The following is a 27,022-nucleotide window of genomic DNA, read 5'->3' on the forward strand; positions in this document are numbered from 1 at the left end:
AAGCCGTCGGTGTGCCTCCGTCAGTCAGCGAGGTATGTGGGACGCATCGTCTAACGAGAAGGTGGCTAACACCATACAGGGTTTCGTGCAATTCTGTGGAGGGAATTGTGGCGCGGGACGGTGCAGCCAGCATAGGAACGGTGGTTATTCGGTACGTGGGTTGGCCTGAACTTCGTCCTTCTGTCTTTAGACGGCTTGTTGACATGCCGCAAACTGATCGTGTTCGTGAAATTACTGCATTATAAATAATCAGATAAACATTATTAAAATTGTCCGACGGCAAGATTCGAATACGCGACCTCTAGCACGGAAGCCCGATATTGAAACCATTGCGCCACGGACGCATGGGCAAACTGAACCACTGCAATTGGCAGCGATATTACGCATCTTCGCAAAGTCATTTTGCCTTTATATATATATATATATATATATATATATATATATATATATATATATGAGAGAGAGAAAGAGAGAGAGAGAGCACAAATTGCGTTGGAATTCAAGCCGATGAAGGCAGATAAATTTATAATAAGAAAAGCCACAAGCACAAAGAACACAACAGGACAGAACACTTTATTGTTCGGAATAAAAGTACAGGACATGCGAGTTATACAATTAGGACCCCAGAACTCGGAGTTGGTTGTGGATCGAAGGGGTCCCTATACTAGATAGTGTTTGGTAAATCCGGGTTTAAAATAAAGAAAAAGAAATTCTGATAAGTTTGTCCATGCACAATGGGAGTTAAACGTTATGAAAGAAACGCAAAATTTGATTGAAAGACGGAGAAAAAATAACAAAAACAAAATAAAAAGGAAAACTGAGCGCATGCGCTATCGTGTTGGAGTCCTCTCAACCGTGCTTCGAGCATATCGCTTAGCAGGGAAGACGGCGTTTCCTTTCCGTGTGCCGCCGTCAAAGGTGCTGACGCATTGTGAAGCCGATGCCTAGAGCCGCGGCGGCTCACTTCGCCACTGTCCGCGCACACGGTTCTTTCGCTCGAAGCACGGTTGAAAGCGCTGCAATAAGATGGCGCGTGAGCGTAGTCACGTGGTTTTATTTCACATTGCGCGGGCTTTGTTTAAACAGCGAAAAAAAAAAATCACCACGCAACGTGTATGTTACCACAACAAATTCGATCGGTCGTTTTCGAATGTCCTCTACAACGTAACAAAACGGTCCTAGCCCTTAAGTAAATATTTAAGAAAATTGCATAATTGATCTTAGTTGGAACCAATTCAGCGGAATATAAAGAATACCTTAATGAGCGCAACATGACGGGAAATCGTACGTCGTTGGTTTCCTTCAGCTGCGGTTAACCACCTTTCTTTTTTTAACCCTTCGTTAAGTCACCTGAAACGCCCTGTATACTACGCAGACCTAAAGCGTAAACAAAGATAAAAGATGAGAACATAGATAGCCAGCGATGCGTTCAGTGCGTGCAAACGTGTGTGTACGCGAACGCCGTGCGACTGCAGCCGTTGCACCTTGTGGTCCACTGCACTGTTTTAGCGCGGGCGTATGGTTTCGCAGCGACGTGTTGAAGCCAATGCAGTGCGCACCACCAGCTCGCGCTGCCTTCTCTGTGATCACCGGTGTCCCTCGCGGCACGCGTCTACGCACGCCCGCTCAGTGCGGACGGCGCACGTTTTCTTTTCTTTTTTTTTTTTTTATTCCCGCGCGCTCCTTATCTCTCGAAGGCGACGACGGCGTCGAGAGATGCGCTCTCGACGTCCAGCTCGACGCGCGGAATGTCACGGACACTCTGTGCGCGTAGGTCGACGTTGAAGTTCTTCTCCTGCTCCTTGGCCGTCGGAAACGTTTTTTTCCTCGCGCATTTCGCCGGAAGCACACGCACCCATGCACGCACACTACAGGTGATATGTGCTCCTGTGACGAATCGGTCGTGCACCTCTTGGAAGCTGCGAAACGGTCTCTTTTGCGGTCGAAATTGCCATCGTGCAACGTTTGTGAGTAAAACTGCCTGCCTCCCATTGCGAAAACAGGCGGGCGTCGTTTTAAGTAGGAATCTCTAGGCACGCTTCAAAGCGGTGTTTTTCTTTTCTTGTACTTTGTATACTTGATAGCAAACGTTTATTTGTATATGTACCTGGTCACCTGTAAGGATATGTTGGAATGTTGCATATTCCATGGAGTATAATGCGGATACCTGCTTTGGTTTATCGTATACATAGCAACATGCCGCGTGTATATACAGGCATAAAGCACCTGAAACGATCGGACATACTGTTTAATGGTCCTGACTCCCAACAGAGCGTTGCGTGAAGGAAATTTATCTATCTTCATCATAATTTAGCATCTGTATTGCTTTCTATTTTTCCAGATTATTTTCCCAAAGCCGCGAATCCTTTCTCTATAGTTAGCAATATTCGGCGGCATGAACGAATGGCTGCAGGGCGCGCATTTAGCGCAGCTTGTTTCCCTCTCGTCCCAATCACCGGCATCTGCGCAAGAGAAGTGCGCAGGTGCCGAGACACCGCCCCGGTCGAAGTCGCACAACGCTTCCCGCACCGCGCGTGATGCTTTGCGCGCACGAATCGCGTGCCTCACGCGCGAGTTCGAACGAGGCGCGTCCTCCTCCGCGGTTGACTGCCGGGTCGCCACGTCGGCCGGTCGAGGGTCGCGCCTGCCTCTGCGGGCTCCTTTTTTATTGATCGGTGCACCCCCCCCCCTCTTTTTCCGAGCACGCCTATGAGCGATTTGCTTTGTGCACTGTGCAGTCGGCCTGCTGCCGACCCTCATCCTCGACGGGCAGCAACGACTGCAGCCGATACGCACCCATATGTATCACACGTGAAAGCGATCGCTTACGTGCGCCCAAGGAACCCAATGTGGGCACCAGCACGGGGGGGTACGTGTACGTCCTCGCAAGGGCGCTTTAGTTGAGCCGCAAGTGGTGGGCTCGGACTGAGGAAGAGCAGGCACCGATACGTGGCGACCAGCAAGCGTGCATAGGAGCTCACGTATACGTAACCTCGAATAGCGAGGAAGTCGCGCACGCCCAGAGGTACAACCATTTCACGTCTCTTCTGTGTGGGTATACAGTGACGTAGTGCGAGTAATATAAGTTTGCCTGGTCTCCGTAGTATCGCCGCGACGTTGTGGTTTTTACGTATGCGTACAGCGGTCGTCGAAGCAAGTACCTCGGGAGGTGTAATCCACGACGCTTTTCCATCGTAGGTGTTTCTTGCTATTAGCCAAGCAGTTTCGCTAATAATTTGTCCGTCATCGCCATTGGCTGTCTCGTGCTTTTACGAACAATATTCGCGTAAGAGCGTTTTTTCTTGACTACCAGCCTCGGTTCGTTTCGCCGTGCTTAATTTTTTGTATCAGAGTCGCGACGGGCAAGCACCACCTACAACACAGCGGGGGAGTGGGATAGGGCCGGAAATACTGGTGACCGAGGTCACCAGCACTCTGCAACTTTAGCTTCCGCTTCGTCGAACGCCGGACTCACTCGTGTGCAACGAGCAGACTGGATGATCGACCGTGTACACGAGTTAAGGTTCTGGCAGGCTGTCGTCATCCCTGTTTTTTTTTTTTTTTTCGTGTCCTTTATATATCATTTCTGTCACCAAGTGGCAAGCATTATTTTTACTCTCTTCTGGCTGCGTTGCTGCGTTTACGTTCACACAACGTGAACGCGTGCAAGGCCGTCTGGGCCGCGTCACTGATGGTTGCGGGGAACCTCCACCGCAGATTGTAGGTGTCTGTGTGGGGAACTTCCGGCGTGTAACCAGCACGTATAGACACAACACGCTTTGTTGTTTGCCGCTGCATTTCGCCCCGGTGAGAAGAGACGAGCACTTAGCGCGCCGAATGCGTAGAACGCTCTTATCTTGCCACGGTTATAAAATGGCGGGCGTCATTGCGAAACTACGTGCGTAAACAAGGGAACAATACTCTCCTTCCCGTTCTCCCGTTGGTACTCTTCCGGGCGCATGGACTAAACGCTTAAAGAGTGCGCTGCTCTGTTCGTTTGCTAGCGCCAGCGTTTGAGAGCCATGTGTATAAGGCGGCTGAGGATCGAGTCCACGACGCTTTTCGTTCGTTAGTGCTGTTCGCCATTGTCCGGCCGCTTTTGCCGGTATGTCGGACACCGCGATTGGCTGACATATGCTCTTGCCTCTCGCGAGTTCTATACCTTAAGAACGTTGATATTCTCGTTGATTTGCGAATAAGAGGCAGCTGTCACGTACCCCGCCTTATTTCTCCGTTCTTTTCTCTTCTAGGTTGTCTTTAGACGGACGTTCAAAGTACCAGGACGCACCACGTGGAGGAACCCGCTCATCCGAACGACACTGTTTGCGCCACACAGAGACTTCGCCAGCGGATGCTGCCCCGACCGCTTCGGTGAGACCGCAGTGCGCGCCTCGACGATTGCGCCAGCCTCGCGCGCGCTGCTCCTTTCGCCGGCCATGCTATAGAGAGGCCGCGCTCTTGTGTGTTGTTTGCCCTTGAGAAAGGCGCACGCTCGTATAAGGAGGAGGAAGAAGACGACCCCTGGAAAGTGCGTAAATGGGTGCCGCGCTCGCGCGGATCGCTCTCCCGTGTTCTCCACAATTAAGCGCTGCTGTTTCGTGCCCACAGGAGCTCGGGCGGCACTCAGGCTCACGGAGGAGGAGAGAAGGGAGCGTGCTTTCTTCCGGTCGTGCCAGCCCGCCTGCGCATCGCAAAAGCGGCCGCGCTCAGTTTTAGGCATGGACGGTGCTCTTCGGTGCGCGCTCGTGTGTGCACGGGGTGCGCCCGCCATTCCCCGAAGAAACGTGCAGCACGTTGTGCGGTGACCGCGGAGCAGCCATCGCCTTATCTATAGAGCTGGATCTTAAACGTGTAAAATGGGCACAGTTTCATTAGTTGACCAGCCAGCCACGATGGCCAGAGATATGACAGCCCAGTACAATCAGCTAAAAAAAGCGATGATTACTCGCATACTAGTTCTCGGCAATCAGAATAGCGTGCGATACGAGAGACAAATGTTTCGGCCAATAACGAGCCATGACCCGTATTGTAGGTGCTGGGTTCTGGCCAGTCACGATGGCCTCAACATGTGATACGACCTCCAGTAAAAATAATCTGAACAAAGTGATCACCTGCTTAAAAAGCTCTGCTATATAACAAATCAAAACTGCTAGCGATATGAGAGCCAGGACATTGGCGCCGATATCCCTATAACTGAATTACTGAAATGACACTGGTGCGCGCTGGCTAACCGCGTATACGATATAGACGCAGTGATACGACAGCCAGTAAGCCAGCCAACCAAGTGGTCGACCTTCGAAGTTGTTTGCTTAGCCAATCAAAATAGCCAGCGATGCGGGAGGGAAGGCTTCGTCCAACGGCTTTCGCAATGCGGCTCCCTGTTTCTCTGCGAGCTTTCGTTGTGGTGCACACTTTTGCAGTGCGCTTTACAGTGAAGTATACACTTCTGCCCAAGGCGGCGCCCATCCGGCTCGTTTTCGAGGCACAGTGAGCCGCCTTGATGGGAGTTTCCCGACGTTATCCTCGCTGCGGCGCTGTTTCTCTCTCCTCACCTTTCTTTCTTTCTTTTTAGTAGTCGAAGTTCCCTTTTGATCAGGGCCACCTTCTGGGCACTTAGCTTTGTGCAAAAAAAGAAAAAAAAAACGAGTCGCAGTTTTTCGTGCTGAACCGAAACGGAGCGGCCAATTTGCGTGACTGTGCGAAAGTGTTCGCGTATTCAATTTTCCCAGTCGAACGCTGCCTTGCAACACTTCGTGCGCAGGCAAAGCAGTTGCAATAACTCTTGATAAGATCGAGCTCATCTGGTCACTCACTCGCTGCATGCTATTTCTGCGTGTAGAAAAAATAAAGACGTGGTCCTTGCCCGCATTGCGACCGCTTTCACTGCTGTTTAGCTCGCGTTAGCGCATTAGGGCGAGATCGTGTTTTGAAAAGTTTGTGGAATGACCAGTGTTGGATCTGGAGGACAATCCCAATTGCTGTCCCCCAGATATTTGGATCTTGCCGTTGGGTGCGGGAGTTGGCCGAGGTTGAGGAGGACTTTGAGATGAAAGCTGGAGTTTTATTTACATTATTTACCGTGAGAGTACAAAGAAATTAACAGTCATAAAGTCATTACGGGCCGGCAGCAACTCGGACGCTGCGGCTCGTGGCAAGAAGCTCGAAAGAGATGAATGAAGGAATGCTCTCCTTGCTGCACCCGGTCTCTGGCTTTTAAGCCCTTCTGTGTCTCGAAGTCTCGTCACGTTCGGCCAATCGGCGAGCCCGCTCAGGTGACGCCATTTTCGGCCAATGGTAGGCGCCCGTGCGATTGTGTCACACCCGGCGCACAGGGTCGCTCCTTGGGCCCCAATTGTCCGAAGGCTTACTTCTCTCCGCGGTATTGCCATCCTGACTTGCAAGCTCCGTCACAAAGGCAGATGGGGGCGACGTTTCAGTGCTGCAAAGCAGCTTTGCTCGGTACCCACGTTACCTAGAACCGTGCCAGGCTCTCGCTACACTTTCGGGAAGAGTCAAGCAGTGAATAGCTCCACCTGCGGCGCACGAGGAGGGGGACGCCAACTCGTTTGCACGTGCCGCGCCTCGGGAACGGGGTAGATCTGCTTGTGCGCTCCTTAATTAGCTGTGGCGCGATTCGATGTGGTCTGGTGAACTCGAAGGAGGCTCAGGAAAAGGTCCCGTATCTAACACCAGGCGTCTTTAGTTCCTGATGCTATGCACGTATACATGGAAGAATGTTGGCGCCAAACATGCGATGTGCGAGCAGCTGGTGTATACAATCGTCCTTGCACGTGACCCGAACGAACACGACGAATCTCTTGCGGCTTTGTAAGACGGGTAATTGAAAAGCGAGCCTTCATTAATACCGAAGGCGTACAACTCTCGTAAGCGTGCCAAATTGACTAATCCGCCAGCTTATATACTTGAAGGAAACCTTGATGGTTTGGCTGAAGCAAAACGTACCCAGTCTAGCTCTATGCTGTGGAGGCGGTAACGTGTGAAACAATGCGTGCACGTTTGCTTCCACGCTTTGTTTGCTGCGATATTCTCTACCTAAATCATATAACGACATTATGCTCCTCAGAGGAGAAGCGGCGGTTTCGATTTCCGACGGTACGTCAGCCGTGGTCTGGTGCGAAACTGGACGCTGAAACGCCCGTTTGCCGAGAGCCAGCTGCGTACCGGAGGAGGGAGGAAGGAAAGGTTGGGAGGTCAACCAGACGCACTCCCGGTTTGCTACCCTACACAGAAGAAGGGGTTTAAGAGAAGAAACGAAAGGAGAGGGAGGGAAGAAGGTACTGTCGGTGTAATTACGTGCGGATGTCCATAACTTCAGACCTATAATCGGCCACTGAGGCCAGTCGCTTTCATGAAACGTAGCAGTGCCCTCGTCGCTTTGCAAGCCTGCGACACGTGGGGCCATGGTGCGAGAATCTTACTCCGTGAAAATGGTCTGTTATCTAATCGCTTTAACACCCTCCGAAGAACGTCACGTTCGTTGTCATAGAAATCACAAAGGCACAACACGTGCTCAATCGTCTCTTCACAGTTGCACGAGTCGTAGATCGGTGTGTCGGACATTCCAACAAGGAATGAGTAGGCTTTCGTAAAAGCCACCACTAATCAGAGGCGGCACAGTAATGTTGCATCATGGCGGGAGAAGTTTGATAGAATCTGCAGCTTCAGTGTAGGATCCAGCCGGTCGAGACGGCATTTGGAGAAAATCGGGGTATACCACAAAGTTTCAGTCCTGGTTTGAGCAAGTAAACGAAGACCCCTCGCAGCTTCTATCCTTGATAAGCGTATAGAAAGTGTCGGGGCTGAACAGGCGGCATAATCAGCAAGGTCGTTTCCGACGATGCCACAGTGCCCCGGAAGCCATTGGAAGATGATGCCATGTCCGTTTATGAGGGCTTGATGGAGAACCTCTCTGGCCTCAAAGACCAGTTGTTCATGGGTCTTGCGTCGGAAGGCTGACTGCAGACTCTGTAGGGCTGCCTTGGAGTCTCGAAAAACGACCCACTTTCCAGGTTTGGCTTGTGCGATGTAATTAACAGCGGCACGTAAAGCAGCAAGTTCTGTTGCCGTAGAGGTCGTTATGTCGGATACGTCGAACGTAATTGTAACTTGTAAGGACGGGATGATAACAGCGCCTGTGGAGCTGGTGGCTGAGACAGATCCATCAATGTAAATGTGCGATCTTTGTTCATATGCCTCATTCAGTAATGAAGTTGTGAACTGACGTAGAGCCACTGTTGAATGACAGGTCTTCTTCGTGATTCCCGGAATCGTGACGCGTACTTGTGGCTGTTCGAACACTAAATAGGAAACAACACACAGTTAAACTATGTTAATACATTGTTTTCCTCCAAAGGCGGGAAGGCCGTCGTTGTTCTGATGGGCGACACTATAAGGCAGAAAACGCCAGAAAACACGCTGGGCAACAAAGACGGCTGGCCACGCCACGTTTGACGTCATGGATTTTGACTTCGCCTGCTCTGTGCAATTATTCATCGGTAAATAAGGATTATATTGAACTCTAAACAAGCCAAAGACTCAACCTGGAAGTTTCTTAGAACATTTGCTGTGCTGGGGAAGCTTATAAGTATTAGAAAATATTCTGAAATTGTGACACCGCATTGACGCGACGGCGTCCAGGTTATGGTGCGAAACTAGAAAAAAGGATGTTTCGCTTTCATTTTCTCCTCTATAGCAATCAACCTTATTGCACCAGATTAATTAATGTAGAGATAGAGTTTTTAAGGGATACCTCATTATATATATATATATATATATATATATATATATATATATATATATATATATATATATATATATATATATATATATATATATATATATATATATATATATTGATTCAGCTTCGTTCTTTACTCTCTAACTAATTCGGTGGTGTTCCAGAATAATCGGTGAGCTTACTTTGTTGCCTTCCTCACAACCTGTTTTGGAAGCTTTTGTGCAATCAAACTAATTAATAAACAAATCAGTATTTCATTTCACTGCATGGATACGTGAGGTGACATCGATGCGCACTCGCTGAAAGCGCATTGTGTATACATGCTTTGTTGTCGATGATTCTGTATATGACTCGCCATCCCGGCCTTGAAAAAGATGTCCAGCGAAGCTGTGGAAAACCGCCTCGGCAACTGCTAAGGGAAGTATTCTTTGAATGTGAAATTTTATGGCCCATGAAGTGAAAAAAACTGAGGTTAACATCCGATGGTACCACAACCCATGTGACCAAGTGGTGACGTCACGTTTGAGTGAGGATTTATGATTGCGCCATCGCCTGAAACGTCGCGTGATGACGTCATCACAACAAAGGTCAGGTGATGACATCACGTCAAACGTTAAGTTACGTGATAACGGCATCATCACGATATCACCTGATGACATCAATAATGACATCATCATGACGTTTATGGCGCCATCACGTCAAACGTGAGTTCGCGCGATGACGTCATTGCCAAGTGGTGATGTCACATGATGACGACATCTGATGCCTCTTGGAGAAGCAGCACACTGTGCGCTTTCCGCTTCTTTACACTGCCTCTGGGTTAGTCTCACAGGACCAACTAGAGGCTAACAGCTTCGCTGTAATAAACTCCGATATAGTTAGGTTTCCTGTCACATGCAGGGGCGCTTTTGACCGCGTCAATATGATGACGTAGTGAAAGTCGACCTCGCTGCTCCTTTTTTCCTGTGTGTGCGATGCTCGTGTCATGCATGCGTGTACCCTCTCTCCCTGTCGTTCTCCGTGATCGATAACACGACTCGCTTACATCGGTGAGTGCGCAAACGTAAACTTGTGTGCGCCATTGTTAATATGCAAATCGCTCGAGCGGAAACTTTGACGTCAGGATTGCGTGCGAGGGAAACGCGCATAGCTAAGTATACATGACGATATGTGTGTAACCTGCAATTTGTGCAGGCCCAAACTATATATACAAAGGACCGCCTATGGTATACCGTCCAAGTGTGACGACATATAGTCATTGTTAACTACGGGTTTAATTACGAAGCTTGCGACTGACCTCTTAATTTCTTCCGCCTTAAAAATTCCGGGCCGCGTGCCGCCGAATAGCGCGCGTGGCCGTCAATTAGCTCCGTGACACGCTTGGTGTGCGCGCGATCGAGGGGAGAGGCGTGCACTGATTGGGCAGACGGGTGCCTTTCTGTTCTCGTCGGTGATTATGCGCGGGCTTTCTCGCGTACAGCTGCACGTAAAGCGATGTGATTAATTGGGCTCCCCCCCCCCCCCCCCCCCCCCCCTCAATTTGAGCCCCGCGCTGCCACGGCAGTACCGGCGTTGCCGAATTACGCACACCTCTGCGGTGCATGCATCGTGCGCGTGACGTGGCATAGACGCCGTCCGTGGGTGCCTCGGAGATTAACCGTCGGGCTCTCCCGCAGTGCACTCGCTCGATAGCTTGGGTGTTTGCGGCGAGCTGCTGCGCTCGGCGAAGTGTGCGCTGCCGCTCAGTCGCGCGTGCACACTTTCTGCACACATGCGCGACGGAAACTTCCGGTTGTTAAAACACCCTCGTGGCGCAGCGGCAGTGTTTTCTTTTAAGCATGAAATGCTTTCAGCTACCGTTGTCGGCGACATTCAAGTGACCTTGAGCCAAAAGCCATAGCCGTTATCTGGGCACTCAAACGAGAGCATCAGCTCAACTTGCGAGTACAAAATGAGATCATCCGGACAACCGGTCAAAACGTTTTTTAAAAAATGTGGTTCTTGGCCCCCAACAATTTGCACAGGACCGCATTACGTACGCTAGTTACTGCCCAAACAAGTAAAAAGAAATTGCTGCCGAGTTCTTCGTAATGTTTGTTCACAATATCACTCAAGCTGTAACGTCTAGTACGCTGAAGCTTTATTTGCCACTTCCATTAGCGACGTTCAAAAGGCGCATACAGTTTAGCACACACTTCATTGTCATCTTATGGCGCTTAGACAGGGTTGACTGTGCTCTCTTGAATGCTAGTGGTCCGCGAGTTCCGCGGCGCGGGTTTTGCGTCGCCTCGAGAGATGGCACCACGCTGCGTGGCGGCTCCTTCAGGCACTTCTAGCTGAGCATTGCGCTCTGTCTCCCTAGCGTCTTTCGCTGTCAGTCGTGCCGCTTTCATCCGGTTTTCTCCTAGCTGGGCAGCGTCCATATGGACCAGTGCACAGTATGACGTGATGTGGTGGGGTGGGGTGTGCCGGACCAATTGGAGCAAGAAAACTCCTGGAAAAGAGTGTTCTACGGCGTTCACCCACGGACCCCGGTAACCGCCACGGTCGTTTGACAGACGCGACAGCTAACTGCGGAATCAGCTCATGAATCAAGCCGCAGCCAGCTTGAGTCAAGCGTGACAACCCCTGTCTACGAGGCCCCACCCCTTTCGGTGCGTTCAGTGAAACAAAAGCGCGGGAGTGAGTGTATGAACCCTCGCCCTCAAACACGATGACTTGGGCGCTCCGATTGCACGAAGGTGGGGCGGCAGATTTCCCTGGACTGGGGATCTATAGGGTGGACGGAGGGGGTTTCGAGCCGACGTTTTCCGCTCCTCGGTTTGCTTCGTTTCAGTCTGGGCTGATTAAATGTAACGCTCTCCAGCCTTCATATAGATATTGTAAGTAAATCCCGCACTTCTCGTTCTCGATGAGAACATGTTACTCCCTTCATCAGCAGCGTCCTTAGCGTGAATGAGTCGGAGGACGGCACGGGACAGCTTCCCCTTTTGGCAGGCCCGACCCTAACTCTTACACCACCCGTACTGGTTTCTGCGGGACCGTCGCTACATATATTTGTTGCGCATTCAGACTTGATGATACTCGAGAGTTTAGTGTCGCCTCAAACGCGTGGGAGCGCCACAAGCACATTCAGGAACGTGTGGCTGGTGTGTGCCAAACAATCCTGAGCTTTGAAGTGATTGCTGTTCCAGCGAAGAGAGAATTCGTTGTAGTAAAGGACCTTTCGGGAGGCGATACAAATTGCATAGTGCGAGTGGAATGCGTTATCGCTGAAGGATAACTTACACTTGAATTGGGATGAATTCCGCTATCACCAAGAAGTATCGCGGAACGGAGGCAGAGAATAACACATAGCCTCCGCTCCCCCATGTCCCGATTTTCTGCCAAGAACAGCGCGAGGATGACGACCATGGGAAAATTGAACGATGTTGCGTGCCCGCACTGGTTGTTTAAATGGTCATCAGCACAGGATGCAGGCGCGCTCGAGCATTTCAGTGGAATTTCGTTACCTGAAAAGTACAGGTGGTTCTTCCTCTTTCTAATTCTTCCTTTGTTGGTTTGTTTGTTTCCCTCTTTATTATTGTTTTTTTTTAAAGTAGCTGTTCTACACTTCCCTGATTTACTGCATGCACACAGGGGGAAGCACGGTGATTTGGCTGTTTCCGTCGTTTCTCCGTATCGCGTTTCGCTATCAGCGGGGATTCTCGGCATTTGCTTGTTTTAATTTCACCTCTGTGCACGCTCGACCGGAAAGTAGACTGCGTGTGGGCTGCTTGTTTTTTTCTCCGCGGGGAGGGGGGATGCGTGTGTTCTTTTTTTGTGTGTGTTTTGTAAACATTAGAGGCGCTGCTGAGCGAGTGCTATAGTGTGGCGAGAGGGGTGTTCTGTAAGTGTAGTATACACTCTGTTCTGAACGGTGGCCCGGCGGCCACCTTTAGCGCGCTCTACAGAAGGGCGACGCGCACTGTGCATTTGCAGTCGCCTTCTTTTTTTTTAAATGTCCCTACAGTGCTCATATTAGTGCATTTTCTATACTATATGCCGCTGTTACTGCGGGTTAGAATATAACGGCTGCCGGTGCATGCGCACGGGGGCGTCTCTAGGCGCACGGATACAGTTGTATACACTACTGTCGCTCAATGGGTCGCTGGTATGGGGCGCACGAAAGAACCTTGGCCACGACAGGAAGTCGGGACAAAGGAAGCGGGGAGGGGAAAAAACATAATTAAGGCCGCCGGAAGGACGGGCACAGGAGCATCTCCCGTTATTTTTCGTTTACTACATAGTTCGTGGATTTCGTGTTGCTACTTTGCACCCGGTTCAAAGGGCATCCTCCGTGGACGTTACTCTTTCGCATACGTTTATTCTCTTCCTCTTCTCTCACAAAAGCTGGTCACTGCGCCCCGTGTATGCGCGAGACGCCCACCCCGACTGCCTTCGGCCACACGTCGTGGCGAAAGGTCAGCAGTGTTCGGCGTGTGTTTACGCTTTTTCTGCACGCGGCGAATGATATTCGTCGAAAAGACGCCGGACCAAATACCTTGCTTTTGAATGCGCTGTGCTGTGTGCATACATCTCGGTCTTTTTCATCCTTTTAATCGTCCGTGTGACCGTCCTTTCCCGACGCGTCGCTATATATATAACGACGTTTCTTTCCTTCCTGGAGACCTCGTAGCCTTCTGGCTCAAGCCGATCTAAGAGCGCGGTCAACATATACAGTATAGTGTATAAATCGGCCGCTCGGGGCTCTCTTAGCGCGCGGGTTGCTTGCGTATACGCGCCCCGATACATAGAGCTGAAGCTCCATCGCCGTGGTTTCTCGCTGCTTTGATCGATTTTCATGTTTTCGGTATGCCCCTGTGTTGTATGCTTGGGGACGAGTGTACGAGATATATCCGTAGGGCGCGCGAAATGTCGTGTTTGCTGTGTACACATGCTGTGTGCGTATATATGGCCTGCATGCGCGTCTCGTGTCGGTCGTTACCCAAACGAGAGTGGATCTTTTTCGTGCCGGCTTTGTCGTAGTCGGGTTGTTGGAGCTGCGCGATTGAAATGCGTAAGACGCACCGCGGCTGAGTGAAGGAATGCAGCCGTGGTGTTGCTCGACAAGCATCTCCTGTCTCAAGATTGCCCGCCGCCGGGCTTTTGTCGTAATCTGAAGTGGTCACGTTTCGGTGTGGCTCGCGTTCTGGCTGGGGCGAAGAAACGAGTGTTGTGCGGTTATATATATATATATATATATATATATATATATATATATATATATATATATATATACACACGTGTGTGTGTGTGTGTAAGTGCCTCGAACTGCCATTCGCGAGGCAATTTTGCGTGTATTGGTGGGCTTCTTTCACGCTCGGAAAACACTTTTATGTAGCACGCATTGGGCAACAGAAAGCAGTATCAGAAGTTTGCCATGTCTCTCTACGATTTTGTCCTTGACACTTTTCATCTAACTGTATTATTTGAGAATTAATTCAGACTAATTATCTAATTAGGCGCAATTAAAAAAATAATTTGAGTATCGCCAAGCGACGGCAAACAACGCTACCTCGGTTCTGTGCAGCTACGTGGCATTCGCATACTTCTAAACTCTGGCCAAAAGTTAGCTGGGACACCCCCGTATAGCGACGCGCTCGGCTTTATCCCAGCGGCCGCGCTCTCGGATGTGTGTCCGAAGCCACACGCCATCGATCGTGCGTGACCGTGCGAGGTTTGGCGAGCTGGCGGGTCTCCACGAGCACTGTGGGCGAATGTGACAGCATCTCCGGGACCGTCGGGAAGCGAAACGTCCTCGGGCATTGTCTCTCGGCCATGGAGTTATAGGGAGAAGGGCTGATACTTGGACTTTCTTGAATCGCAGTGTTGCTGCACGTCAGAGTTGCGCAAGGAAGGACATTGTTCCGATTTTTCGTCGTCAGTGGCAACGTGCGCTGACAAGTATATGCGCGATAGTCGTGTTTGGTCGTTTAGTTAGTCAGCCCCTTTGTTTGTGGGCGGCAAGCTTTATAACGATGTTGCACTGCTCCAGCAGAATAGTGGTTTGAGCTGAGGATAGTCGGTGAGTGCCATACTTAAGGGGAAAAATAAACGGCGCAGCGCGGACAATGCACGGACACGTCCCGCTTCACGTCTCGTTGTTCGCAGTCGCGACGTGCGGGCGAGCGCATGCCGCTTCACTGTCTCCGCAGGGCGCGGCCATGCAGTATATACGGTATAGGCGAAGCGAATTCCTTCTCACGTGCGAGGTATGCTGACTACTGTAAGACGCAACGCGGACCAAACGGACACTGGAATCGAGCAATAACAACCAGATACGCGAGAACGCGATCTGGGAGGGTCTGCTTTATAAGCGTAGTTCGCGCAGTCACAATGCGTCCTTATATAAGCTATACGGTTATGATCTGACCACAAACCAGTCTGTAGCTTGCGCTCCCCTGTGTCACTTGGTGTCCGCTTCATTTCCGCTATCTGTTTCGTCCCGTTGCGTCTTACAGTGCTTAGGGCAAGAAAAGGGAATGCACACCAACCAGCCCAATACGTATCTCAGGCGTATTCCTATCGATTCCCGGGCGATGGTTCGTCGTGTGTCCCCGTCGACGCGTTGTCGGCGTGCAGCGAGCAGGACGAGTGCGCACGAAGCGCTCGGGGCCTCCGAAATAATTCGTTGTGTTCGGGTCATTTCGCTGCATGTGCAGGTCGCGCAGCTCGCAATAGAACCGGGACAGAATTATTCCTCCGCTGTGCAGGTCACTCTGTTGCTTAGGCATTCGTTGTAAAGGCGCCCGCGACTGTGTGTAGCTTGGGTCGAAGTGCTTACGGCAGTCTGTGTCTATACGGCCAAGAATTTGCGGACTGCATGCGGCGTGCTATTGCGCCAGTTCGAGCTCAGACTGTTACAGGTTGATTTCTAGAAGGCGGAAAAATAGCGGACGTCACTGATACTTATCGCAACAACCCTTGCTTAATAAACCTATAACGTTAAGCGCGCGACAGGCTTTTCTTTTTCTTTCTGCCTTTGGTCTGAGAGAGCGCTGTCATGTATGCCTGATCAGTTTTTACTGGTGCGGTCTGAGACTCGCGCGCGAAGCGTGTCTACGAAGCCCTTTTGTAAACACGTTGCTCTTTTCAAATTCTGGTCAGAATTGAATCATTGCGAGAGCCTGTATCCTGGCGGCCTTTCCGCGAAAAGAAGTATTGTGCGCTCAAAGCAAGTTGTACTCGAAATGTCACACGTCTAACAAGATGTCAACTTTAAGGGACAAAATCATCACAAAGTTGTATGCATCGCATCGACCAAACGAGTATACAGAGGTCCAAGCGAATGATGATATTGTTAGCGTGCGTGCGCCTGGCATTATCGTGTTAATTTTTCTTCGCTTTATTTACGTTATAAAACGTGATCGGTGCGTGAACGCGGAGTGTTTCGTACAAAGACCCGTCCATTTACAGGTCGTTGAATCAGACCTCTGCACCGTCTTATGACATGCAACGAGCTTGAGATTGAGAGCCCGTGCATGCTTATGCGAATGCCGGCTCTACGTGTTGCTCGATGCGTCGTTGAGCGACATATGGGGCTGCCGACTGACGGACAGCGATGCAGTTGGCTTTAATTATTTTGTGTCAAACGTTGGTCAAACCGATGTAAAGCGAAACAGCTAGGGAAATAGAGAGAAAAGTGTAACGTACGTCATGTTCGCCCGCCCATACGATCTTCTCACGACTTCGACCCACAAGGTCGGCTGTGTCAGATATATAAAACACGAGTTAAAAGTAAGCTCATTTACAGAAGCACCGCCTCGTTGACCCATGCAGTTGAAATAACGGGCGAAAATGGCTTCGCCAACAATGCGCTCAGGCCATGCAATGACGTTGCTTAAGCATGTAATATTTTTTTCTCCGTGTGCATGCATGATGTGTGGTAAATCCTCGCCCCCCCCCCCCCCCCCCGTTTCCCCTTCTGTTTATTTTTTTTTATTTTGGACTTATTTGCGTGGATGCTAAACTATTTAGTCGGGCACACGCGAGCACATTTGAAAAATTTGCAGCGGCGGTCCCCTATCTCGCACTGAAGGCCGCTTAAGCGTCGCCGCATATTTAGTGCTGGCCGCCGTCTGGCGAGTTGAGTGAGGTGTCGAGATAAGCTCGATCAGTCTCGATTGCCGCATATCAGCTTTCCTTATCAGCTTTCTTTTCCAGAACTTGCATTGTTTCTTCTCTCCTTTCTGTGCTTCCTCAAAATAAAAGGCGCGCAGGTCCGGCCGTCTGGTCTTAAGTGAACGGCCGCAACATCTATCAAGCAACATGATTTAATGCTCCGTAAGCTTCACGGAACGCTAATGTGACGTCCGCGGCGTTTATCATGGCAGCGCGATTTAATGGGCTGCAAGCTTCTCCGAACGCGCTGTCTTGTTTTAAACGAAAGTTGGATAGACGGAAGCGGCGGCGATCATTTTTCAGAGGCGCTTCGCGGATTAAGAAATAAAAAATTAAGAAAGAAACGTGAAAAAAACAAGAAAGAAAAACGTGCCAGGCGAATAGCGGGTGCGCAGTTTTTCTCGTGGTAAAAAGTAAAAAAAAAAAAAAGAACAATTGTCTTATTAAGCGTGAGATGCGAGTACGGAATTCGCGTTTCCATGGCGTTGGTTTGTCTGAACGCAAGTTCCATATATATTATAGTTTTCTATGTACAAAAAAAATATACACAAGAAGGTAATCTGGCGCTTGTATATATCTGCTGGAAGCTGCAAGCACGACGGTTCCGAGCCATCGTCGGAATGATGGGTGTATATATACTGCGTGGATTTGCCTAAACTTCGTCCTTCCCACCACAGTTGGGACCTTGGAAATGTATTATATTCAATAAAATATTGCGTCATAAATACGATTCGCAATGCTGCACGTGCGCATTTTGTTTTCTCCGTTCGTTTGGTGTATGTGACTTGCTTGGTCGACAAGGATGAGCGAACGCCGATAATGCGTGATAAAGCCACAAGCACGCTTTAAGCCACAAGTACGAAGGTCAGACAAAACTAATTACCACCATTCCCATGGTTGCTGAACACTCGCAGGGCCACAGTTCTGTCAGCTAATTTTTACAAATCTCTCTGGCATACAGCTTCGCGATTTCTCTGGGGTTGTGCATCGCAGGCAGGCAGGCAGCGTTTTCAGCTCCCGATGGCGACCAAAGCTATACGTGCAGTCACGAATTTCATTGCGCACTGCTGCGAAAAAGCAAAGCACGTATAAACGACGCGCGCTGCTGACACGACAGACGCCGGTTCGCGTGAGCGGTTTTGCACTTCGTCGCTCGCCCAACTCGTTTGCCGGCTTCGTGGCGTGCAGAGATCGCGCAGCCAAGCTGCTAGTCGTGACGTCATGCATACGCACCGCCGTCGCCGCCAGTTTCGGTGAGGAAACTTTTGGTTGTCAGCAGTTTTCAACGTTATTTATCAGACATTACTCTCTCTCTCTCTCTTTTGTTATTTTGTTACAGTGGCGAGTAGGGAAGAAGCGAAACGCTGACGTGCTTCTCTTTTTGCTACAGCTGGCGTCGCGAAAAATGAAGTCCAGGCTTTTACGGGCCAGAACCAGGATCTGATACTGAGGCACGCTGCCGTAGTGTGGACTCCGGATTAATTTTGGGCACCTGGAGTTCTTTAATGCGATGCATAACACATGAACGTTTTTTTTTTTCATTTATCCCCCATACCGTGGCCGGAATCGAACCCTCGAGCTCAACGCCACAGCCACTAAGCTACCGCGATGGGTAGGCGCCGCCGCGCCATCTATGTTGACGAACGTGCAGCAGCTTGCCTTTGTCGTCCGGGGGTCCAGCTGATAAGAAATATGGTTTGCCTATTTATGATTTTTTTTTCGGCCTCGTCAGTTGGCCCGAGTCGCTCAAAAGGTGAAGGAATCAAAGCTTCTTAGTGACGACGCTGTCACGTGCGCCCTCGTGCACTGTGGGGAAATCCTTGGTGCGAAGGTTCCTGCCATTTCACCACAACGCTCTCTCCCGCTAGCACGCCGGTGAGGTTTTTACCAGAGGTCTAGCTGCTAAATTCTCGCCTGTTAACTGTAACGTATGCAGTGCACGGTACAAAAAAAGAAGCGCGAACTGTACAACGCAGAGGAACAGACAGGACGAACGTTGACGAACAACCTTGTTTGCTTAAAAAAAAAAAAAAAAAGGAGGCGTGAGGTATACTGCAAATTTGTATACGTGCTTGCGCGTTTGTAAACAAGCAGTAAACACCCATGTGCACCAGCTTGCTCTAAAAGGCTATCGAAGCTGATAACGCGACAGATTAGGCACTCTGTTATCAGCGAGGAGTGTTTTTGGAGGTAATGCAGCGCCAGTGTTTCAGGAAAGACTGTGCTGTTTCGCCTCGTAAGGAACGGTACACCTTCCAGTAGCGCTGAGGGATCAATGATGAGAGCTTTCATTTTCTAGTGTCTGTAGTATTTGTGCTACAGTAGCTGTTGTACTATTATTGTGCTAGATGTGTGTTGTACTAACGAGTCGTTATAGAGCTGCACTTACGAGTGCTTTCAAGCTTTTCAGCTATATTAATAGATTGTGTGCAGTGAACATGAGGCTACATGTGCTCGACAAGGCGCCGAAAGACGATAGTGGCTGATCGAGGATATATGTGCTGCCGCACACTCTTTCTGAGTCGTCCCCTTGTGCTAAGGCATCGCAGTCGAACACCTCTGGCGAAGTAAGCCGCTCATTTCCGGGCGCACGAAAGCTTTTTGACCCGTGACGTCAGCGTATTACGCGCTGCCAGCGACGTCTACCGAGAGCTACAGCTGCACACAAACTGTGCATGCTCGTGCATTCTGATGGCTTGCTTCCGTTCAGGACCGAGGGATTTTCTGTATATATTTCTCGCGTCATACTTTCTATAGCTATTTTGTTTGCATCACCGAACGGGAGCAGGGAAAAAATGAGGAGGGGGGGGGGGGGTTCAAACCTTTCCGACCCTTATTTCCCACAGCGCCGGGTGTAATTTGTGCTCACACCGGCGCCGACCTCAGCAGTGCCTCCATCCTTTCTCCCCACCGTTTCCTTCTCATCTCCGACTGTTCTGTGGGGAAATCAACTCTGCCGCATAAGTACGGCCAGGTTGTTTCGTTCGAAAATTGTCAACGGCGTGTCGAGCCAATGGCGCTTCGTGCACGCGCCGCTTCAGGAGCGACCGACGAATTTCTTCGACGTTGTGTTGAGCAGAGTGCGCTCGGAACGACGGGCAGCTGCGCTCTGACGACTTATCCGACGACATTAGAGAAATGTCGCGCTGCCTGGGATGGCGTGCAGGCGGACTTCTCCCGTCGTCCGCTGCGGTCACCGCACAGCTGACAGAACGTGCAGTACACGAGCAGAAAAGTAACTGAGAAGACTGGCTTTCGCAGGTTCCATTCCGAGATGAGAGCTATACGCGTGGTGTTTCCAGCTAAAGGCCACCGTGTGAAAGAGGGGATAACAATAATATCACAATCAAAGGGCATCTTTCAGCTGAAGGTCAAACTTCAGGCAACGGGGTCCTGCGTCGAGTGCACACCGACGAGTGTAATGTCGCGTAGTCCCTTTTTATTTGTCGAGCCGTCCGCGCTCACTACATTTTCTTGTTTTCTTGTCACACATACGGACTAAATTGCCACCGCGCATTACATTCGCTCTAAAAGCTTAGCTGATGCAGACGTGATCCAACTGGTCAGGCGGCCAGGTTACGATCTCGGAGAATCTGGCGCATTAGTTACTCGGAACTCGTGAGCGCGCCTGCGTTAATTCTCGTTCAAACAAGGCCCTCCGAAAGCTGTTTGAAGGTACGTGTTGCTTTTATTGTGAGACCGCGCAGCCGCGTTGATTAATGTCATCAACGGCGCAGCGTTCTATATCTGGCCCTAAAGCCACGCACTATATAGCCCGCGTGCCTACAGATCTGTGCTCGTTTACACGCGACCTTAGATCTCCCACGCGCAAGCAGCCGTGCAGCGTGATAACTCGCGCGCTGAATTTCAACCAATCAAAGTAGCGAAGCGTGTATACACGTGTCCATCCGCGTTCTACTATACATCCGCGCCAATGAAGCCGTACGCTCCCGAGAAAAATTTAAGCACACGACGCTGGAACAGCCATTCGAAACACGGTATGCCATATCTTGCCGATCACTGTAGCGACTGCTCCAGGACTCGGGTCTAACGGTTTTGCTCGGTTTTCACGAGGCACGTCGCACACGACGTGCAAATAGTGCGCACGCGTGCAGCAGCAAGCAGCGCTTTCCCGAAGCAGTCGGCGAACCCTCGCCCCGCCGTCGGCGCCGCACCGCCGCGTTCGGAGCGCGTTTCGCGTCGTCCTCGAACGCCGGGTTGGCGCACGTCGTCTTGAGCGCGTTGGCGATCCGTGCGGTGTCGAGTGGCTTCGGCATTGCGCTCGACATCCGAGCCCAGGAACGGAAAGAGAGCGGGGGCAACCCTTGCTGCCTCGCGCACGCACGCGCTCCGTGCTTTTGGCATTCCGCTGCTCCTCTGTCGAGTTGGTTTGTTTTTCTGGTGCCACGTTTTGCTGCGCGAAATTTTTGCCCTTATTGGCGCAGCCGCCGTTCCGAATTTCACCGTACACGGTTTCTCTTTTCTTGCGGCGTAGAACTTTTTCTTTTCTCGCCCTCGCCCGTCTCCCAATCTGCGAAATACGACCGCTTACGTTTGTGTTTGTTTTTCTTTTTAAGCTTTTGTGGCCTCAGCTCTCTCCTTTCTGCTGCTCGTGCGAGCAAAACCGCGGTTTCACAGCGCTGTAAAGCCCGGTGGTTTGACAGCGGTTAACCGAAGTTCTTATTTTTTATTTATTTTTCAGCTGGCGACTGGTTGACAGCGCTATATCATGTGCAGCGCTTGATAAACGACTGCCGCTACTTTCAGCTGCCGCTCTTACCCCCCCCCCCCTCCCCCTTTCTTTCTAATTTTCGTTATTGTATTTTTTTTTCTCTTTTTTTCCTTCTTTCTTTTAAGGTAAGGCGAGCCTTGGGTGCCACCGTTTTTAGGTTACTTCGCGGTGTTTGGTGACTCGTGCCGTTAGACTTCTCGTTGTCCTTTCGGTCCATAATTCGCGCCTTAATTTATGCGTTTGACGTTGCCGCCCGGTCTCTTGCTTTTTTTTTAAATTTAATTTTCTTGTTTCCTTTTTGTTTTGCTGTGGGAGTCTAAACGGAAGCGACGGTGGGGTGTCACTTTTAATGAACTCTACGTAGTTCGTACCTTCTGTCCATGTGTCGGTTCATTACACATTTGAACTAGAGTCCTGTCTCAAACGTGAGGAATTAACGGTGCTGGATTTAACTCGACGTCGTTACTGCTGCTGCGATACCGACCGAGGCGTCTACGGCACACGGCAGATTTAACATCGCGACACAGAAGGAACCAAAAGAACGCTATACCTTCTGCCGCGCTGTCTGTCAAAAATGTGCTCTCAACGAAGATGTACTTGCGACAACCCGCCGTGGTAACTTAGCGGCTGTATGGCGTTACGCTGCTAAGCACGAGGTCGGGAGATCAAAGCCCGCGGCCGTGGCGGCCGCATTTCGATGGGGGCGAAATGCAAGAAACGCATGGTGTATCGTGCATCGAGAGCACGTTAAAGATCCTCGGGTGGTCAGGTTTTTATCTGGAGTCCACCACTACGGCGTGCCTTCTATGTAACGGCGTAGGTATGGCACGTAAGACCCCGGAATATACTTAAGTTAATTAAAGTACTTACCAACTGGGCCCGACTGAGCAAATTATGGTAGACGGTATGTTAGCAGCGCTGGTATAACGACGCTTCTTGTGACGCCGCCTTCTATCACGGCGTCTTATAAGAATCCTCAATGTGTTAAATGTCTCTTATCGCGAAGAAAAAGAAGCGTAATGCGTAGAAAAAGAAAGCAGGACTGTATGGCAACGGTATAATCTAAAGCACTCCCCAAGCTTTATTGCAAGCTAAAGCTAATATCGTTCTTGCTCTGGTTTCTTGACCAGGTTTCGACGTTTCAACTATATGACGTTCTCAGTGAGCGAGAGCCGATTTGTTCTCCCAAAATTCCGAAAACTTTTTTTTTCTTTACTGTAGCCGCGTTCTCTGGTTTATCCGTTAAAAAAAAGCAAGCAAGAAGAAGAAGAAATAGAAAGAACCGCCGTGTTTTCGTTTCGACATCTGTGCTTTACGATGTTCATCCCAACCCAACTAACCAGAAAGAAAGAAAAGAAGGAAGCCAAACGAATAAAGAAAACCTTTAGCACCCAAGAAGGCCGCGCAACTCGCTGGAGGCCGACCTCGCTCTCCTCGACTATTTTTCGCTCGCTTTGTGCCGTCGGCATCGGCGTAAAGGTGCGCATGACAGGTGCATCGCGTTCGCTTCGCCGCTCGTATGCACGCTGCCTTGGCCTGCGTAGCTCGGGCGCAAAAACCTCCCGGAGGCAGAGGTTCCACCTGCACCCGGTGCCCTTGTTTTGACAGGCTTGCGCGTAGCATTTGCCGCACAATGCTCGCTCGCCAACTGAGTTGTTGTTGTTGTCATGGAGTGGCCGTGGCACATACCCACAGTGGGTTCGTCCGGCCTTTTCTTCTTCCTTTTTCTCTCTCTCTATCGTTTAGTGTTGCTCTCAGTCATTATGGTTGCCACGTGTGTATAGCAAGACAAGAGGGATCCATAGTTACATCTAAGTGCATGCTGAGTGAACACGTGAGTGGCAAAATTTAATCTGGAGCCTCCCCCCCCCCCTACTGGTGGCGTTTCTTACAGTACAAATGTTGCCGCGGGACATCAATCAATCAATCAATCAATCAATCAATCAATCAATCAATTCAGTCAATCAATCAATCAATCAATCAATCAATCAATCAATCAATCAATCAATCAATCAATCAATCAATCCGATTAACACAATGTATACTTGACGGGTGCGTGCCACATTGGACCTTTAGTCGACGTGCATGATTTAGAAATGCATGCGCAGAGTAAATGCAGTGCACCGATTTAGACTGCACATGGGCTCGCCCGCGTGAACCATTAATGTCGGACAAGTTCAATAAACCGCTGATAGTTCCTAAGCTCCGTGCTTAAGAGGAATTCAGCTTTAAGCCCGGGGGAAACTACGGCTTCCCGATTCAAAGACATGTCATAGAAACAGGAAGCTAAGTTCTACTATCTGTCGGCAGCTGGACTGTTTACTTATACCATCGTTTTATTTATTTATTTATTAATATATGCTGCTGGAAATTGTTGAAACACAAAGCTCACGTACAACTCCGTAACCCTGAACCACCAGGAACATATTTGTATCCTAGTTCCGTAAACACATCGTCTAAAGTGGAAAAGCAGGGTGTACCAGTTTACAGCCCAAAGTATACCTGACATTGTTTAAGCGAGTATAGTGCAAATCTCCTATGCACAGCTTATCTCTGTAATGCAGAGCACCTTGTAATGTTTATCGTTGTTGCTCGCTTTAGGAATTAGCTGTTCCAATAGACGCCGGTTACATAAATATGATAATGCATTTTTATTGCTGAATTGTGGAGCTGTAAACTGCAATTTGTAGTCTTTCTTTCTCTGCAAACTTAGCGATGCATTTTGTTAACAAACAAACATACAAACTCAACCAAAAAACAAGCAAACCAGACTTGACGGTCTTAAGTTTGCTCCCACTGGTCCGTAACATCAACATAATCCCCCCACTATCGGAGTTGTCTCGATGGGTGCCACGTACCATATTGCCCGGCGTGTTTGGGTGGAGGAGCCCTGCAGCGATGTGTATTGCTTACTCTCAACGAAGCACTGCGCGCTACAGAGTATGCGAGCTTTGGTACACATTTCCTGCGATACAAACTTTATGTACGGTCATGACATCATGGACAGCATACTCTTCACGAATACATTTTTGTAAAAAGTACTGTTGGCGCACGAAATTAAACCGACCAAGTTAAACTGTTATGGACTTCCCAGCACTCTGGTCTCCTGCATACAACAACGCCCACTATTTGCTCATCGCACATCACTGGTACCCCACATATTTCTGATAATATTGCTGGAGGGGAGAACTGTGGGCGCTGCGACAGCTGTGACAGCAGTATTGGAAATAAATAAATAGCTGTTACCGTGGTAGTGATGGGCTATAGTGCATACATATATGCTTGCGGCTTCGGACGTTCTTGTGGCTTCATTCATTACGCTCTATCTGCCTTGGTCTTACTGCCCAAGCAATCACATTTTTCCAAACGCATCAAACCAGTAAGACTAAGTGCACATACGTAATCGTCGCGAATTGTTGCAATTATAACGCAATCTTTTGTTGACTATGACCGATTTGCAAAGTCTTTCGATGCCAGAAGGGCTACGTCTTGGGGCAAATCCGCGTGTACGCGTCCCGCCATTCCCGGCCATTCCTATATATGCTGGCTGAACCGTCATATATGCTTGTACCTCCTCCCGTATATGCACACCGGCGCCACATTTACTTGTAATGTTTGTAGGAAATGCTCCCCTCCCCGCCTTCGCGTTCCCCATTTTCCTCCCTGTCCGTTGTATATATGCGCGCGTGTGTTTTAATAGGAAACGGTGCTAATGATAACTGCCATTGGGATGCGCACTTCTCCCTGCTCACCTAGTCGGCACGTATGCGTCACCGTAGCAGGACCCCTTCGCCCCAACTCGTTCGCGTATGTGCGTGCGCGCGCATGCGCACTTCTCGTGACCGTCTTGTTCCCGTCAGCCTCGGGCGTGCCGCGGGTCACAGTGGGGCAACTGTTCCGAGTCACGGCTCTCGGTGCGTCTGTCTTTGTTTCGCGCGGTGGCGTTGTTTCTTCTTCCTTTCCTCCCCCGGTCCTCTTTGTTCCGAGCTGAGTCTGCCTGCTTTCTTAATTTCTCACGGCGCCCGCGCCGCCGCAGCTGTGCACGCTTGTAATCCTCACTGCCTGCGGCACATCGTGCGAGCCTCGCACGTAGGGCAAGAACAGGCTTAGCGCAGGAAATGAGCAGACGGGGCAGACACGTTCAACACAGCTCTCGCGACGGGGGTTCATGTACTACGCTTGACGTTCGAACGGCGCACGATATGTAACGATAAATAACCCGTCATTTGACATTTGAGTGCACAGAGTGCCTTCCTTATGCGGGTGTCACACGGCGCACTCTCGGTGCCGGTTGCCTTGTTCGCACAATCTGCGGGAGGGATCCAATAGCAGTCGAGAATTTCGATTTGAATCGGGCTCGATCGCCGTCGGGCTTGATCGAGATCGAAACCTTCGAAAGGGGTCTTGTGACCCCGCTATTAGCCACGACCACACCGTGGCGACGGTGGGTGCATCACTGTACGTGGGAGCGCACTTGGTTGTACGACAAATCTTTCCGTATTTTAAAATGCCGCACGATTTTCCGTATTAATTAATCACGTGCCACGCGGTATGTTTTAGCGTCTCTGCCACAGCTTAGTGCCGTACGAAAAATCATCAGGCCGTGCAGTCTGTCAAGCCAAATGCAGCGTCTACGTATACGACGTGTACATGCTGCAGTGTTACCCGTGCGTAATAAATGAGGAAGCGCGGCAGCCTCGAGCTCTGGAGGCGCCAGGCTGGCGCCCACTGTGCCGTACCACCCGTACGACCTGTTGCAGACCAACAGCATTCAACAAGTGACGTTCAGCTTTACACCAGTCGAAGCAGCCATATCCGACCCTTGGCTTCCGGACACCGCGTCGCACATTATTAAGGTGCCGCGTGCAAGGCCAGCTACCGAAACAACTGTCGGAGGGGGTCGGCTTTCAAAGCCGGCTCCGTCACACGTGCGCTATATAGTCTAATGAGCCTGCCTGTTGTTGCCAGGGCGGTCGCGTCCTCAATGGCGCTTGCCGGGCTGCGTGCGTCCTTCTCTTTCAGTTACACTCCCGCGTTTCTCTGCTTGCTTTGCTGGTTTGTGTCTAAGCAGCGCCCGTGAATCGACGGCAATGTTTCTTCCACTCACTGCGTTTCCTTTCTCTCTCCTTCAATCTGCCTACTTTCCCGTCTCCCCAAGAACCGCGGCGTCGTATACAACTGTCCGGGGGGGGAGGTGAATGGGCGGCGGATATATGGCGACACGCCCTGGGACCGGATACGCTTGGGAACCACATCGATGCGTTTCTCACGAGCCGGCAGAAAGCCGGGAAAGTGTCGCGTCCGGGAAAACACGCATTATTGAGAGCAGTGCAGTTTTAACGTGAAAATGGTTCATTCCGCGTATTCAG

The 27,022-nt window shown here is 50.2% G+C and overlaps 1 protein-coding gene across 6 annotated transcripts in view; it reads left to right on the forward strand.

Annotated features, from left to right (window-relative positions):
- LOC142571392 (putative polypeptide N-acetylgalactosaminyltransferase 9) overlaps positions 1-27,022 on the forward strand; it is a 305,969-nt gene that overhangs the window by 137,299 nt on the left and 141,648 nt on the right. For 3 of the 6 annotated variants that reach the window (XM_075679701.1, XM_075679699.1, XM_075679702.1), the window contains one exon: positions 4,251-4,371. The exons of 1 other annotated variant lie outside the window; for it this stretch is intronic. The gene's annotated coding sequence lies outside the window, so the exon portion shown is untranslated. Of the gene's footprint in view, positions 1-1,831; positions 1,968-4,250; positions 4,372-20,444; positions 20,597-27,022 lie in introns of those variants that run through there. 2 more of the 6 variants (XM_075679700.1, XM_075679704.1) reach the window with 2 other exon arrangements.

This window comes from Dermacentor variabilis, chromosome 2 (genome assembly GCF_050947875.1).
Source record: "Dermacentor variabilis isolate Ectoservices chromosome 2, ASM5094787v1, whole genome shotgun sequence".
Taxonomy (NCBI): domain Eukaryota; kingdom Metazoa; phylum Arthropoda; class Arachnida; order Ixodida; family Ixodidae; genus Dermacentor; species Dermacentor variabilis.